The sequence below is a fragment of the Python bivittatus genome, unplaced genomic scaffold, assembly GCF_059951505.1.
Source record: "Python bivittatus isolate LINGU-HERP-01145 unplaced genomic scaffold, Pbiv_v1 ctg000670_np1212, whole genome shotgun sequence".
NCBI classification, from domain to species: Eukaryota; Metazoa; Chordata; class Lepidosauria; order Squamata; family Pythonidae; genus Python; species Python bivittatus.
In genome coordinates this window covers 706,835-721,968 of record NW_028277094.1, presented here as the reverse complement: position 1 = coordinate 721,968, position 15,134 = coordinate 706,835, and positions in this window count along the sequence as shown.

Genomic DNA, 15,134 nt, shown 5'->3' with positions numbered 1-15,134 from the left:
TTCACAAGTGAAATATACTAACAGAATTGAAAATGCACCCCTCGTCCTCCACAAACAGCTTGAGTTCTTTCCTGCTTTCAGAACTGAGGACTGTAATTACACCTAATAAATTAAAGAATTAAAAAAATGTTGGCTTTTTCATCACACCTATCTGGCGCTGAATCAGGAAGTTACACTTTCTGTACAGCAAAAACAGGAAAAAAGAAAGAAAGAAAGAAAGAAAGAAAGAAAGAAAGAAAGAAAGAAAGAAAGAAAGAAAGAAAGAAAAGTAAGGAAACCAGAGGGTTCATTTAGTTCTTCCCTTTAGCCTTTTTTCTCAACTTGTTCATATCATAACTTTTCTGCGGAATTAAAATCTTCCCATTATGGAGTAAGCTTGATCCATCCCTTGAGAACAACCCAACCCAGCCCAGTCCAAATCTGTTCACAAGTTTCAAGGTTTTCTCATATTCATAAAATAAAAAAGAGCTATTACTGTAGTGTCTCCAAATTCTTTCATTCTTCTTCATGAAATAGACAAATGTCCATCAAAACGAAGAGATCAAATAAACCAAGATGTCTATGGCAAGTGCACCAAAGATAGTGGTAGCCGTAATGAAATCTTTGGTTGTGATTGACATTATTGCTCAACTGTCACAAAGAGCTGGAACAATGGAAGTGGGTTTTTAGCTTCTCATTGTCTCTAAAAAAAGTTGGAACGGATTCTAGAAGTTATGCATTATTAGGATTCCAGAATAGAAGATGATCGCTCTTCCTTAGCCATCTATTTGCTGCTCTTAATTTCTTCTCTTCTATGCAGCTAGAAGGTCAGAAGATTTCTGTACTGAGGTCAAATCCATCATGAAGGGTCTTAAGAGAGAAACAGTAGATGGCAAAAAAGCTCCCTGCATCTTTCCTGCCTCTTCCTCTGGAGGTGAGTTTTCCTCTGTCAAAATGGTGTCCTCTTAAGCTTAAAGGCTACAGTTATAGATGTCCTACTAGGTGATAACACCTAGCAGATTTCAGCTGTTCTCAGAAGAACAAAGCAAGGTCAGAGTAAGTTAATACTCGGATGAGATACCACCACAAGATATTGGCTAGATTAGAAAGTGGGAAACAAAAACTTTCTGGAACAAGGCAATGGAAAATGACTTTTTTTATGGACATATCCATAATGTCAGCATCAATGAAGCTCATCTCAAAGGATGCATTCATTTTACTATATTTGCATTTAAAAACTTATTTGATTTTAAGGCTTGCTTTGCAATATATATTTTTCAATAAATTCTTACTTCATTTCATTAGCCAGAAGGGGGTGCAATTGGAATAGCGTGTCTTATTCTCCTTAAAATTCCTGTCTACAATATATCTAGTTTTATATCAACAGTTTAATTTTTTCACTTGGGGGGGGGCGAAAGGTGGGGAGGAAATCTGCCCTGCAACACTGAATTCATAACATATGCCTTCTTTATTTTTTAAAGTTTTGAGCATCAAAAAGTCAGAACCTGGCTGTGGCCGATTGGATTTAAGCTTTTCTCCCTTTCTTTGAAAGAAAGAGACTGTTTCTGTTTCACTGGAGTTTGATTCCCTTTTTTGGACCCAGCTGGGAATTATAGGCATTGGTATCCAACACATCTGGACAGTCCCCAGTTGAGGAAGACTACTCCAGATATTCATCGGATAATGTCTGGGGGACTGGGTAATATTTGGCAGGAATTAGCACTTGGTTTGTTGCTTTGATACTGCAACAATTCTGTCTCAGAATTGTTGAGTTATATAATATTATATATAATATTATCAACCCCTCAGCGATGGAAAACAGGGAGATGCCAGGCAGATGCCCGCCAGGAATGCTGCACCTACCCTTTGGAACAGCATCTCCCCAGAGATCATATGGCCACCTTCTTGTCCAGCTTCAAGCAACCTTAAAAACCTGATGCTTTCCTCAGGCCTGGGGCTGGGTGCTTTGGGAGATCTTTTTCTAATTAGGAGTGACATAGAAACACATTATGTTCTTATACTTCCATCATACTCTGGTTGGGTATGCTGTCTTATGTATAATTCTGTGTTTTGTAATCTTGTGAAGCTGCCCAAAGTCGTTTTGAACAGTCTAGAAATTTGGCTAAAGGGAAGGAAGGAAGGAAGGAAGGAAGGAAGGAAGGAAGGAAGGAAGGAAGGAAGGAAGGAAGGAAGGAAGGAAGGAAGGAAGGAAGGAAGGAAGGAAGGAAGGAAGGAAGGAAATATCAGTCAGTCAATCAATCAATCTATCAATCAGTCACTGGGCATAAAGAAAGTGGCCTCTCTCCCATTGATGTCTTCCAGAAACTGATATTTCAGAAGCATTTTTCTGGAAGCTGCATGCAGGTATCATGATTGGTAGTTTTTGATCAAGACTTTGTCTTGTCCTCTTTAAAAGCCATATAGCTATGGCTATATGGGTCTACCATCCCATGTTGCTGTAGAAAAGTCCATAAATTATCTATTCTCTCTCTCTCTCTTCCCCCCTCTGTCTGTCTGTCTGTCTGTCTGTCTGTCTGTCTGTCTGTCTGTCTGTCTGTCTGTCTATCTATCTATCTATCTATCTATCTATCTATCATCTTCCCTTCAACCATCTCAAATTACATCGCAGCAATTTCCACTGATTCCTCATACTGTTACTAAGTCCTTTTAACTGGAGGTGTAGATGTAACAAGATTTGAACCCTGGATTTTCTACCTTGAAACTACAATGCACTTGAACATTTACCATGAAGCTTTCCCTGACTTATGAGAAAGGTATGCAACTGAAGGACCATCTCATCCCTGTCACAACAACCCGTCCCACCCGGTCCTGCAGAGAGGGCATGCTATGGGCCCCGTCTGCAAGAGAATTTCATCTGACGGGGTCCAGGAGGCAAGCCTTCTCTGCAGCAGCCCCTGCCCTTTGGAACACCGTTTCCCCAGAACTGAGGTTGGCCCCCTCCCTCTTAGACTTCCGAAAGAAACTGAAGACCTGGTTTTGTTATTAGGCATGGGGTGGGGACGGGAATGGTCAGTTCTGGGGATGGCTGGTTCCCTAGTCCTACCTGACCAATATTCTGGTCCCAGGCTGCAACAATACCACCATCGCTTGGATTTTATCATAATTAATCATTGTATTTATGCTGTACTATTTATGTTTTTATTGGTTTTAACTGTTTGATTGTGAACCGCCCAGAGTCCCTCCTTGTGGGGGAGTTGGGCAGCGATATAAATTTGATGTATAAATAAATAAATAAACAATCTGACTTATTTTTATTTTGTTCACACATTAGGCTCAATATGTTTGTTTGCTTTGAGCAATGTGTGTTGGGTAAATTCAATGATTGTGACTCATAAATCACACTGTACAGAATAGCACAAAGTGTGAACGCCATCGACTGTGGCTTACTCTATGAAGTCACAGCTTAGCACAGTGGTGGGGATCCAGCCACTGAGATGGTCCATCATGGTATAGGTTGTCTCTGTGAATGAGCTACACTGGGTACATCTTTCTAAACTGGGAGACTTCTGCCCCAAAGCTTGTGCTGCATTGGGACATGAAGCACTGATCTTTCCCTATGATTTAAAAAGCCCACCTAGCTTCCTATTCTCTGTTTTGACTGGGGTAAGCAAGATTAACACACTCGTGAGCTACTGTATATAATTGTAACTTTCTCACGTCCTTCCCCCACCCCCAGTGGTTTTCCTGCACTTGAACTGATTAATTATGTAGCATGTTGCTTTTAAAAATGGAACGAGTGGAACCGAATGCATCGGAAGATGGAGTTCTAGTTTCTGAGTATGCAGTCACTCAGGTCTTGGGGAGGGTCACAGCCAACTCTGTGCTGGAGGCATGCTTTCCATAAATCACAGAGCTGGAGTGCCCAGTTTTTGTGTTAATCCTCCCTTGCTGTGGAAGGGCTGTCTCTGCAGCTTGTGATAAGGCCAGGAAATTAAATTGTTTTCCTGGGTACATGGTATGGCAAACGCTTATGCAACGTTTTAATGAAACACTGGCGCGGCTGCAGTGGTGGTTAATTTAATGCCAGTTGAATTTGTCTTCTTAAGCTTGATTGCATTTCAAACAATGCAGATGCCTGAAATGTCCAGCTTCTTGGTGTAGAGACACTTGCCTGGGTGGGAAATGAAGGAAGATTTGAGAGTGGGGAAAACCCTCTGACTCTCTCTCTGCTTGCACTTTAAATGGGCACCGTTATGCGCCAGCAATTCTGATGTTCCCCTTGAGCACACAACACTGACCTTATCTAATTTCCTGCTCAGAATTTAAGCAGACTTTTGTTATCACTTCACGTCCTGGCTTTAAAACTATTTTACCTGCTAAAACTAATTGGCCCTGTTAAAGCAGCAAGGTATATAAAAATCCATGCGCTGTGCAGCATCTTTCTGGGGCAACTGGCTGTTCATAGGATTGCGGAGTTTGAAGGGGCCACAAACATCATCAAGTCCAACCCTCTGCAATATGCAGGAAGACCACTTAAAACATCCATGAGAAGTAGCTGTCCATCCCTTCTTAAAAGCCTCCAGAGATGGAGAACCCACAAATTCCATAGGTACATTGTTCTACTGTTGTGTAGATCTTACCATCAGGATTTTTTCCCTTATATTTAAACAAAATCTAGATAACTGAAACTTACACCATTATTTCGGGTCCTAGTTTCTGTGGCCATGGAAAAGCGTTCGTGAACACCTTCCTTTTATGAACCTGAACATGTCTATCATGTCTCCCCGTGTTACCTTTTCTTTAGACAGAACATTCCAAGTTCCTTCAGCACCATCCTCATTGTCTTCCTCTGAACCTTCTCTATCCTGTCAATATCCTTCTGGAAATGTGGTCCCCAGAATCATACCCAGTGCTCCAGATGGGGGTATATCCAGAGGTCTGTTCATTCCCCCTTCCCTTTGATCACTACTGGCATTTGATGACATAAGTTAGGACCAGATCCAAGAACATTTTCTCTCCCCACCTCCCATTGTTTTTTTTAATTAAACTTTTAGAACATTTAGTTATAGTATATGTAAAACCTGTTGCATCTTCTAACGTGATTTGTTTTTTCCCCTCTGGTCCCATCCTCAACCTATCCTCTGCACATCAGCCCAACATCTCACTGCAACATACCTGGAAAAGGGAAGGTTTTAAAAATCCATGAGCTGTAGAGGTGAGGAAAAGTGAAAGGGAGAGAGAAAACTTTAGAAATCCCCAAAGATTCCTTATCAATGGCAAAAGATTTCCTAAACACAATCTGGACAATTTCACATTCAGGGCCCAACATTTAAGTCTTTTGATCATGAACCACTAAAAAAAAGAGACTGGGGGGGGGGGGAGGGAGCAGAGGACAGGCTGTGGGGGTTGTGTAAAGCTGAACTGGTATAAACCTGAAATGGTTTTTGCTATCTTCTGGGTATCTGGCGCAAACTTTGATGAAAAAAATGACAAAACCTGTGATGATGTTACTCCACAAATCCTGGACTCTCATGCTTGCATCCAGATGTAAATAACAAGGTTTTGTTGTGATGATATGGCACACATTTCATCATTCACCCCCCTCCTGGACCTTGACACCTGGTACAGAATCCTGAATTGTGCCTGTTTTCTGCCAGCAGGTGACATGACAAAGGGGCAAGGTGACAACCCCAAAGAAGAAGAGAGATAAGGAGGAAGATGTATTGGCGCACCCACCAAGGAAGATAACACAATTTGGCACTGAGCTGCTCCAGATATTACAGTGCCAGGATGGAGTCAGTGATTTAGAGGACTAAATTTATTACAGTGATGTGTTTTTGCTAACACAAGAAAGGAGGGGTGACCTTTAAAGCAATAGCAGAGAGATAGCCTGAGAATTTTGGAGGTGACGGGGTTACCATGCTTGGCCTGCAAAAATCCAGCTAGCCACTAGGGATCTCATGGGTTTTTCACCAGCTGATATGGTAGCCCTACTTGTTGGTCTAAGAAAGCGGGGGGGGGGGGCAGAGGGATCTCAAAGACCATTATGGGGAAATATCTTTATCTGAAACACTTGAAGTCACAATACTGTGGACGTATTCACCCAGCATGCTCAACTGGGTTGGTTTTAATTGCATTGACTGGATCTGCCAGAATAGCTTAGTTCACCATACTTAGGTTGACCCATTGGGCTAAGAAATCTGAGTTTAATACAATTCATGAACCAGGCCCAGTGATTTGTTTCATCAACCATGGTTACAGCAAAATGTAGTCCTGGGTTTTCATGTTTGACCAAGCTAAATAGGGGAAGAAAAAGGGGCAGGAAAGGAGGGGGGAGCTAGATATGGTGACATGGTCCACACTTGTAATAATATTACCATGGAATCTGTAACAAATAGTAAACAGATTTGCTTTAAAATGTTGTTATGGTCGTTTGAGTTCATTCTGCATCCTGGTGACTATAAAGACAGATCCATGCAATTTTCTTGGCAACATGTTAAAAACACGGTTTACTAATAAATTCTTCCAAGATTCTTTTTTTTAAAAATTTTTTTCCAGTCTAGAACTGAAGAAAAATACCTGGCCTAAAACCACACAGGTAGATTTTGTGCCAATGGGAGAACTAGAATTCTTCTTCTAGTTTCTAGTCCAGCACCTTAACCATGACACCAAAATGGCTCTCTTGCTTTAAAATAGTTTGTGCTAAATACAAAACACCATTTATGCCAAGGGATAGACAGACAAAAGCCAACACAATTCACATTTACCCATGTCTGGAAAACCCAACCAGTTATAGTCAAGGTTGTTTTATTTTCTTCCATTTAGTTTACAGTAGACAAAAGCAGCTGAACGGTAAACAAGAGTCACTTGTTGAGATGGACGGCCATACAAGTTGGATTAATAAACAGTTAAACTAAATAAATGAAATAGGTATTCAGTGGAAACAGGGCCTTGGAAATCTGTTGGATTTTGAAAAAAAGACTCCGTTGCAAGTGTGAACTGTGTTTTTCCTGGTATTTCTATCTTCATTACTACATCTACAAACAATTCATTATTGGTAATTAATATTCATTTCATCCATTTAATTGCTTGTATTGTCAAGGGGGGAGATCACTTTTCCTGTTTTAAATAATTTTTGTCAATTGGTCTTGCTCTGCCTGATGCTCTCCTAATTTCCCAGCGGCTTCATCTCTTCTCTGTCTTCAGCTGAGGGACAGGGGGATTAGAGCTTCTCCCAATCAATAGACCAGTCGCATGCACAAGCAGGGAGATGCAGATTTGCTGGAAGACAACAGGCGATGGGGACAGATATGGGAATCCTAGATGCAGGAAAACCATTAAATTGGGACTGTATGAGCTGAACTGCAACCATCTTCACTCTTCTTTCCCCATGCCAGCGCCAACACTTAAGCAACAGATTAAACCAGTTAGTCTGAAAGGCAAACAAGGGCTGAATTTGGATATTGCACTAAGCAGTCTATGTGGTTACACTGTGGGCTGTTTACTAGCCCACCTAGGCTGGGTTTAGACAGCATGCTAAGCCATAAAAGCTGGCTGAATTCACACAACAGATTAAACTAAAAATAAATTAAAATTAAAATTATGGCTTAGGACTATAGGTGAATCTACCCAATGTTTCATTCCGGTGTGTTTTCTGTGTTCAGGCTAGAAAGGAAAATGGTGTCATTCTATTAGCCTTGTAGCCTTACTGCACCTTGGTGTGATTCATTCAACCCATTTAAATCATATTGAATGGTTAGTGTGTTGCATGAACTCAACTAGTTGGAGTTTATTCAACAAACTATTATCAGTGAAATCATGGCTTAAGATATGGACCTAGTCTTATATACTGTATGTACTAGAATGTAAAAGAAACTCAATGATTGGGTTAAGATATCACTGAATGGAAACAGCGATGCTCAATATTCATAAGTAATAATAATAGATATATTTTTATTTCATATGCATTTCCACTAACTACAGTGATTTCTCTTCAGTATGGCATACTCTGGGGTAACATTCATCACAGTGTGGTTGTAATGAGTTAATATATTAATCTGCATTCATCTGCATAGATTTCTGAAGCAAGAAGCATTCTTTTATTAAATAAGGCAGATATGTATTGTATTCTACTTCTAAGATGGTGGCTAGTCGCTACCACTTTTGTAATTTAATCTTTTTTTTTTTTTAAATGCAGTAAATGGGAAATACATTTTAAACTATTTGTTTGCTTAATAATGATCATCCAGCAAGGTTTATATAGCTAAAACCATAATGTTAACCTTGGTAGAAAATCATTAGGTCTAAATATTTACTGTTCAAAGTTTACTGTAAAACAGAAAATGCTAGATCAGAATAAATTATGGGGGGAAAAGCCATGATCCTGCTCCCACTTCCCTCAACAGGCTTTATATCTGACATACTTACGAATGCATTGCATGAAACATCACATATGAAAGTAAAATGCACAATTCTCAGGTCCTTTACAACACTGGATGTATCTTGGAGGCTTTATAATTCCTTGTCCAAAAGGGTTCTAAAAAATACAGGAGCTAAGAAGAGTTCATCCTTCCCAGGTCCAAATATGGAAAGCTTAAAAAAAATGTAGATCCTTTGCACATCTCCATCTTATTATCATCACAGATCTAGCAGCAAGAAGGATTGTGACGGTGTGCTTTTAATTTGTGTGCATTTGTACATCCAGGAATGGCTCAGTTGGAACCGCACACCATTTTCTTTTGAAAAATGCTCTTGCCTTCTTTCCACCCCCACTCTTTTTCACTGATTATCAACTCCGCTTTCAAATGATATTATTTTCTGCTCGTGCTACTGTGTTTGTTACAGGAATAAGAGATCATAATTCTCATGTCTAATGTAGACTGTAAAAGACTAGGAACATTTCATGGATCCATAAACAGTGACTTTAACCTTTTCAATATTCCATTCTTTGATTGGCTGGCTAGCTGCTTTCATATGGGTTATCAAGACCTATAAGCAGAAAAGATGAAAGGCGTGAATCAGTCAAAAGCTCCCACCTTGATACAAGGAACCCTCATTTGAAAAGGTCAAAAGTAGCACAGTTTATTGTAACCTTCTGCAGAAGATTCCTGTGCTGAAATTCCAGCTTGGCATGCCTGTTAAAGCAAAATCCATTCCAAGTTGATGATGATTAATAACATATTACCGTTTTCATCATCAGTGTCATTGTCATCATCACCATTATAGCCTACTTTTTCATTTTTTGGTATGGATGTGCCCAAGTGGTTTACATTGCCCAGATCTGGATTATTTTTTTTTTTTAACTTCTCAGTATAGCCTACAGAGCTGGGCTTTAAGCATAAATCATTAGATGTCAAATATGCATTTCTACTGAAAAAATTCTGGAGAAAGATACCTAGCATTTTTCTTCTCCTCTGTCTTTGTGTTAGTCTAACAATATTACAATTTATGAGCCTTCTTATCACCTCATTTGCTTTCCAGAGCAAGAGGAAAGTATTCCGATTGATGATACAAAGATGTCTTTTCAGTATCTGAAAGTTCTGGAACTTGCTCAAGAAAGCAAACATTATAAAGAGTTGTCTTGTGACATCTAGGATTTTCTCTTTTTTAATGGTGTAAGTTCTAGTAATGTAAAAGTCTGCTTTCAATGGAAGCATGCCTTGATGCCTGAGGAAAAATGGGCCTTCAATTTTACCTTGTCTCAGGTTGTTTCAAGCTTGGGAAATCAAAGCGATTTGAATTGGAGACTGAAACAAACTAGGTGCTAAAGAAAGTCATTCAGTGCAACTAAAATATGTTTATTATTATGGGTTGGTGCTTACAATGAAAGGATCAGTTATAACACGTATATGAAGGAAAAATGAATGGGCTGAAAGGAAGGAGAAGGCTGAGAAAGTCCTGTTTGGATACCACTGATGAGTTCCTCAAAAAGAGAGAGAAAGAGAGAGAAAGATGAGAAGTATAGACAACATATGACAATGTGTAATGGTCTGTGGGAATGAACTTGGGAGACAGGAGGAAGAGCTGCAGCCTAGACAATGGTCTGATAAATGAATCTGAGTCCGAAGGAGGATGGGGGTGGAGAAAACATCTCTGAAGAGACCCTCCTTAGTTTTCTGGAGAGTAAAAGTACAAGAGGGGAGGGGTACTTTCAGACTTGCAAGATTCTGTTACTGTAACCTTACAATAAAGATAATGGTTGATGTTTCTTGTTGGACTACTTCAAAGGACTGACATGATGTGTATGAGTGTGCAAAGATGGTGTGGAAGGATAGAAAGGGATATATTGGCATCCGTGGGGGGGGGCAAGGAGGGGTAAGTGAAGAGCTGAAAATTGTGTGCAACACAAACTCCACCGCCTTGGTACAGGTGTTATGTCATTGCCCAAACATACATAAGGGCATGAGCATCATTCTGACAGAGCCAGATTCTGGAGGTACCTTTGAAAGTATGGAAAGGTATAGTGAATGTGCTGGTGTAAACTTGATTCAGCTATATTTCCTCTCTTTTTTCTTTATCTCATGTCTTTAATTTCTTTGGCTTATCATTCCTTACTCCCTTTCTGCTTTGCATAACATTGCTTACTCAAAATAGAAGTACAGTGATGCGTATAAGTTCTTTATTTTATTTATTTATTAATCAAATTTATATAGCTGCCCATCTCATGAGAAGTTATGCAAAGTTATGTTTAATTGTAGCCTTTTTCTTTTCTATGGAATAACAGAGGCAAGTCTTTGGCCCAGGGGGTTATAGCCTTTATTTAGGTACATGTAGCAGGTACCCTCTCCATTCAAGTTTTGCTTCCAAATTTCTCCAGGGAAGAAATGTCTTCCAGAAGAAGAAAGTCTCCAATGGTTTTTCAAGGCAGGATTCCTGCCTATGAATTGAGCTTGTAGGCTTCTTCTATCATAGCCAACTCTAAGTGGCCAACACTCTCTCTTTGTAATAAAGATAAAACTGTATTAGAAATAACATTAACGGTTGGCATTGACGCACCATAAAAACAGTTTCCCAAATGAACAGGCACCAGCTGTGAAGGGCTATCTGTTTTTTGCTCACTGAAGTATTCCCAGGAACAGCCAGTTCTTGATGGCCTTCCAAAATGTCAAAAGAGTTGGGGTTACTCTAATCCCTAGCAGTTGTATAGGGGAGAGAGCAACAAAGAGGGCTCAATTCTGAGAACCCTGATGATGATGTTCTTTTAGAGTAGAAACTGGAAGACAGTCCTCCCCAATCTCACTGGTCAAGCCAGCTACCACTGGGAGCAGGTGATCCTAAACCATATAGAGCGTTAAAGATGAGAACTAACACCTTGAATTGCACCCAGAAGCCCACTGGCAACCAGTGCATCTCTCAGAATAGTACTATTAGATTGATAAAATGAGGAGGGTCCACAACTATTCAAGACACTCTGGACCAGCTATTGCTTCCAAGTGGTCCTCAAGGACAGCCCCAGGCAGAGAACATTGCTGTTGTTCAACTAGAGATGAATGTGCACAAGGCCTCCTAGTCCAGCGGTGGTTGTAAGTGGGACAGATGCTGAAGTGTTCAAAGGCTCTCTTGGCCACAGCTGCCACTTATTATCAAGCTGGAGGTATGAGTCCAGGAGGACCCCTAGATTATGAACCAATTTGAAATTGGAGAGCAGAATCCAATTCAAAACCAACAGTGGAATATCTCTGGATTCAGATAGCCTCTGACCCTCCACCCCAGATCTGTTATTAGTGGTAGTAAACATCATTATTGGGGGAAAAAATGGATTATTTCTCTCCAGTTGCTTTCCCTTAAGATTGCATAGAAACATATGAAGGTTATAGACTACCAGATTGTAGAATTAAAGACTGGATCTCTGCACACACCCTATGCCACCTCATGAATAATAAATGACAGCGCGGAGGTGATCAAAGGAGGCACATAGACTTCCTCACACTTAATAAGTGCAGCCAACACCACACTCCATCCATTGAAAACTGGAAAATTGGAAAGGAAATTCACTTCAAGGAATTGAATAAATGGTTGAAACGGTTGGAGAATTTATCTGCCTGGCCTTAAGACTGAATCAGGTGGGAATTAGAAAAAGAGAGCCACAAAGAAAACAAAGAGGAGATATGAACTCAAGAATATTATTTTTTTAAAGTTATAGATTAAAAAGAAAGTTTTCTTTCTTTCTTTCTTTCTTTCTTTCTTTCTTTCTTTCTTTCTTTCTTTCTTTCTTTCTTTCTTTCTTTCTTTCTTTCTTCTTTCGAAAGAGCAGAGAGACAAATAAATAGATAATGTGCCATATCTAAAATAGCAGAATTTGTGAAGTAGATAAATATTATTTGTACTCTTGAGTGCAGGAGTTCAACTCCTACCTCATTAAGAAAACAAGCTACAGGGAGAATCATGCATTGACTTTGTGTCCTGTGCTGCTAATGATTATTTTGCAGAACAACTATTCATTTCTTTATACCTTAAAGAAAAAAAAACCCTAAAGCAATGGGTTAATTATTGAGCATTGACATCCAGCAATTAGAGGGGAGTGAGAATGGGAAGGAACCGAGACCCCGTGTTATAATTTTTTCCACCGTTTCCTAGAATGCAGGTCCCAGCATTCCATGGTAACACCACTGAGGGATCATGCAAAATGCAGAATGTGTTTAGCAGTTGGAAAAGAGAACAGAACACACACCTCATATTTATTTTATTTTAGTTAGTTTGGAGAGACTGGCAATAGTGAAAAATTGCTTCTTTGATTCATCAGGACTCATTCTATTCTACAATAGCTTGGAATCGAAGAAGGACACGTTCTTTCAGACACACCTTAGAATGTCATCAGGAGGTATAGTACTCATTCATTTGGAGATGCCAGAAAACCAGGGTACATGTTCCAGCAGGACCCCCAAAACTTTGGATAAAGATGAAATTTTGGAAAGGTTTTGCAAGTAGGGTCCTGATCTGTGAGGAGGTCACTTGGGATAGGTGAATGGGGTTTTTTTCTCCTTACTTTGCAACCGTCCCTAGCATGAAATATTTCTACCAATCAGGGTATGGGAGAAGACATAGTATAGGGAGGGTTTAAGGCTTACAGAGAATCAAAATAATGTGAAATAAATAAAAGTATGAGAAGACAACAAGGCAGAAGTAGCCACAGAAGGGATGAAGTGGGATCCTACCAGAGTTGTGCAAGTAGCCAGCTCTTGAAGAGCTGAAACTGACTAGCTGTTGGGCAACCAACCTCTCTTACGTGGGCAGAGAACAGTTTGAAAGCCACAAATGGAGGGAAACTGGCAGACAAACATCAAAGTTGAGTTCAGACTATAGTACCTCATTATTTTCAGAATGCTGAGTTGTTGCATCAGGAAATAAATACATATTTCAGAATAACATTAAAGCAGAATAGGGCAAGACTGCCCCCTGTTTTTCCCTTAAATGGAAAGGATGGTTAGATCATTTCAGGATACTATTAAAGATAAACAAGGCTAAGATATCACCTCTTCTTCCCGAAACTAAATAATGAAGGTTGGGTTTTCCTCTGTTTTGTCTGAAACTGGGGATAGGTTGGTATCAAAACTAAGGAGGCTGAGAGTTCACATGGATGAAAGGAACTTGGAAAATGAAGTATCAATGTAGAATCAAATGCTAGAGATAAATAGCAGAGGCTGGCTTGTGACCAACACAAAGGGGATATGCTTCTTGCAAAACACACTTCCATTTATGCATTATAATGTTCATGTATACCAGATCAATTCAACTCTCTTTCAAGATAATGAATGGCAGAGCATTACTGATTTTATACACCTTGAAACTACAGTGGGACAGCTTTGGCTTAAGGGGGGGAAAACTACATTAAAGCTAGTACATGGAATGTTTGGTGGAAATTTGGAGTTGAAGGCTGGTGTAATGGTCTGTGGGAATGACCTTGGGAGACAGGAGGAAGATCCGCAGCCTAGGCAACAGTCAGATAAGAGGCACCTTAGCCCGCAGAAGGAATGGAAGTGTGGAAAACATCCCAGAAGGGACTCTCCCTAGTCTCTTGGACTGTAAAGATGAGGGGGAGAAAGATGAACTTTCAGACTTGCAAGATTCTGTTCATGTAACCTTACAGTAAAGATAGAGGTAGTACTCCTGGGTGTGTTTCATGTCTGGACTACCTTGCAAGGCTGACATCTGATTGCTGAATTCAGCAATTCATTAAGAGCAGTATATGATGGAAGAAAATATAGAATGCATAGCAAATGGTTCAATAGTGAGCAAGAATTAAAACAAGCATGCATAATGTCCCTTTGGTTATTTAATGTATTTATGGATGAATGTATAATGCTTGTGGTGGCATTAGAGGTGTACCAGTTGGGGCCATAAATGTACCCATTTGGAAAACTTTGGGGAATATCAAATATCTGGGTTAGTCCACTATAGAGCAATTAAAGAATCTGGAGCTACATTTTCACAGCAGCTTTAAACCTGGTTAGTGTTTTGTGGCTTAGTGGGTTGTATGAAGCCAACCTGAATGGTCTAATGATGACTCAATATACAGTGAGACTTTGTTTTAACAAACTTATTAGGGAGGAGGAGGTATATTTTATTCACAAATGTCCATTAAATGCAGAAGTACATTTTTATAGTAATTTATGTCCTTTACAGAATGAGATTATTACGCAAGGGACTTAAATGATATCATTTGTATCAATTTATCTCACCTGGGTCACAGGAATGATGTCAATAGGTGCTAAATGATATCATTTGTGTAAAGATGATGTAAATCATTGCAGCAATTTGCAGGTGAAGTCTGCTATATTAAAGTCGGTTAAATCGAAGTTGCACTATAGTGAGCAAACCCAGAAGATGGGTTAGCCAAGTTGTGCGTGTGATATGAATGCAGTCAATATGTGTTTTATTTGTCCACTTCACAAACCTATCATTCCCAGGTTCTCTGGAGGGAAAGCCATGACAGTTTTAAGTCAACAGAAGGACAGATGCTCTGTAAGGAATCCTTCCCATTTTTATCCTTTCCCCAAGAAGTTAAACTTATGTAAGGATTAGTCACCATCCCTTTCAACCTTACAAGAACTGTTTGAGCTGGGTGGGTGGAGAAAGAATAACCTGTTTCATCCATCAGGCATAGCTTATTCAATACCAAAACAATTAGCTGGGGAAGGTTCATACCTTGCATTCTGCCATAAACCAAGGTCTACTAACCAAAATGTCTAAGTAAC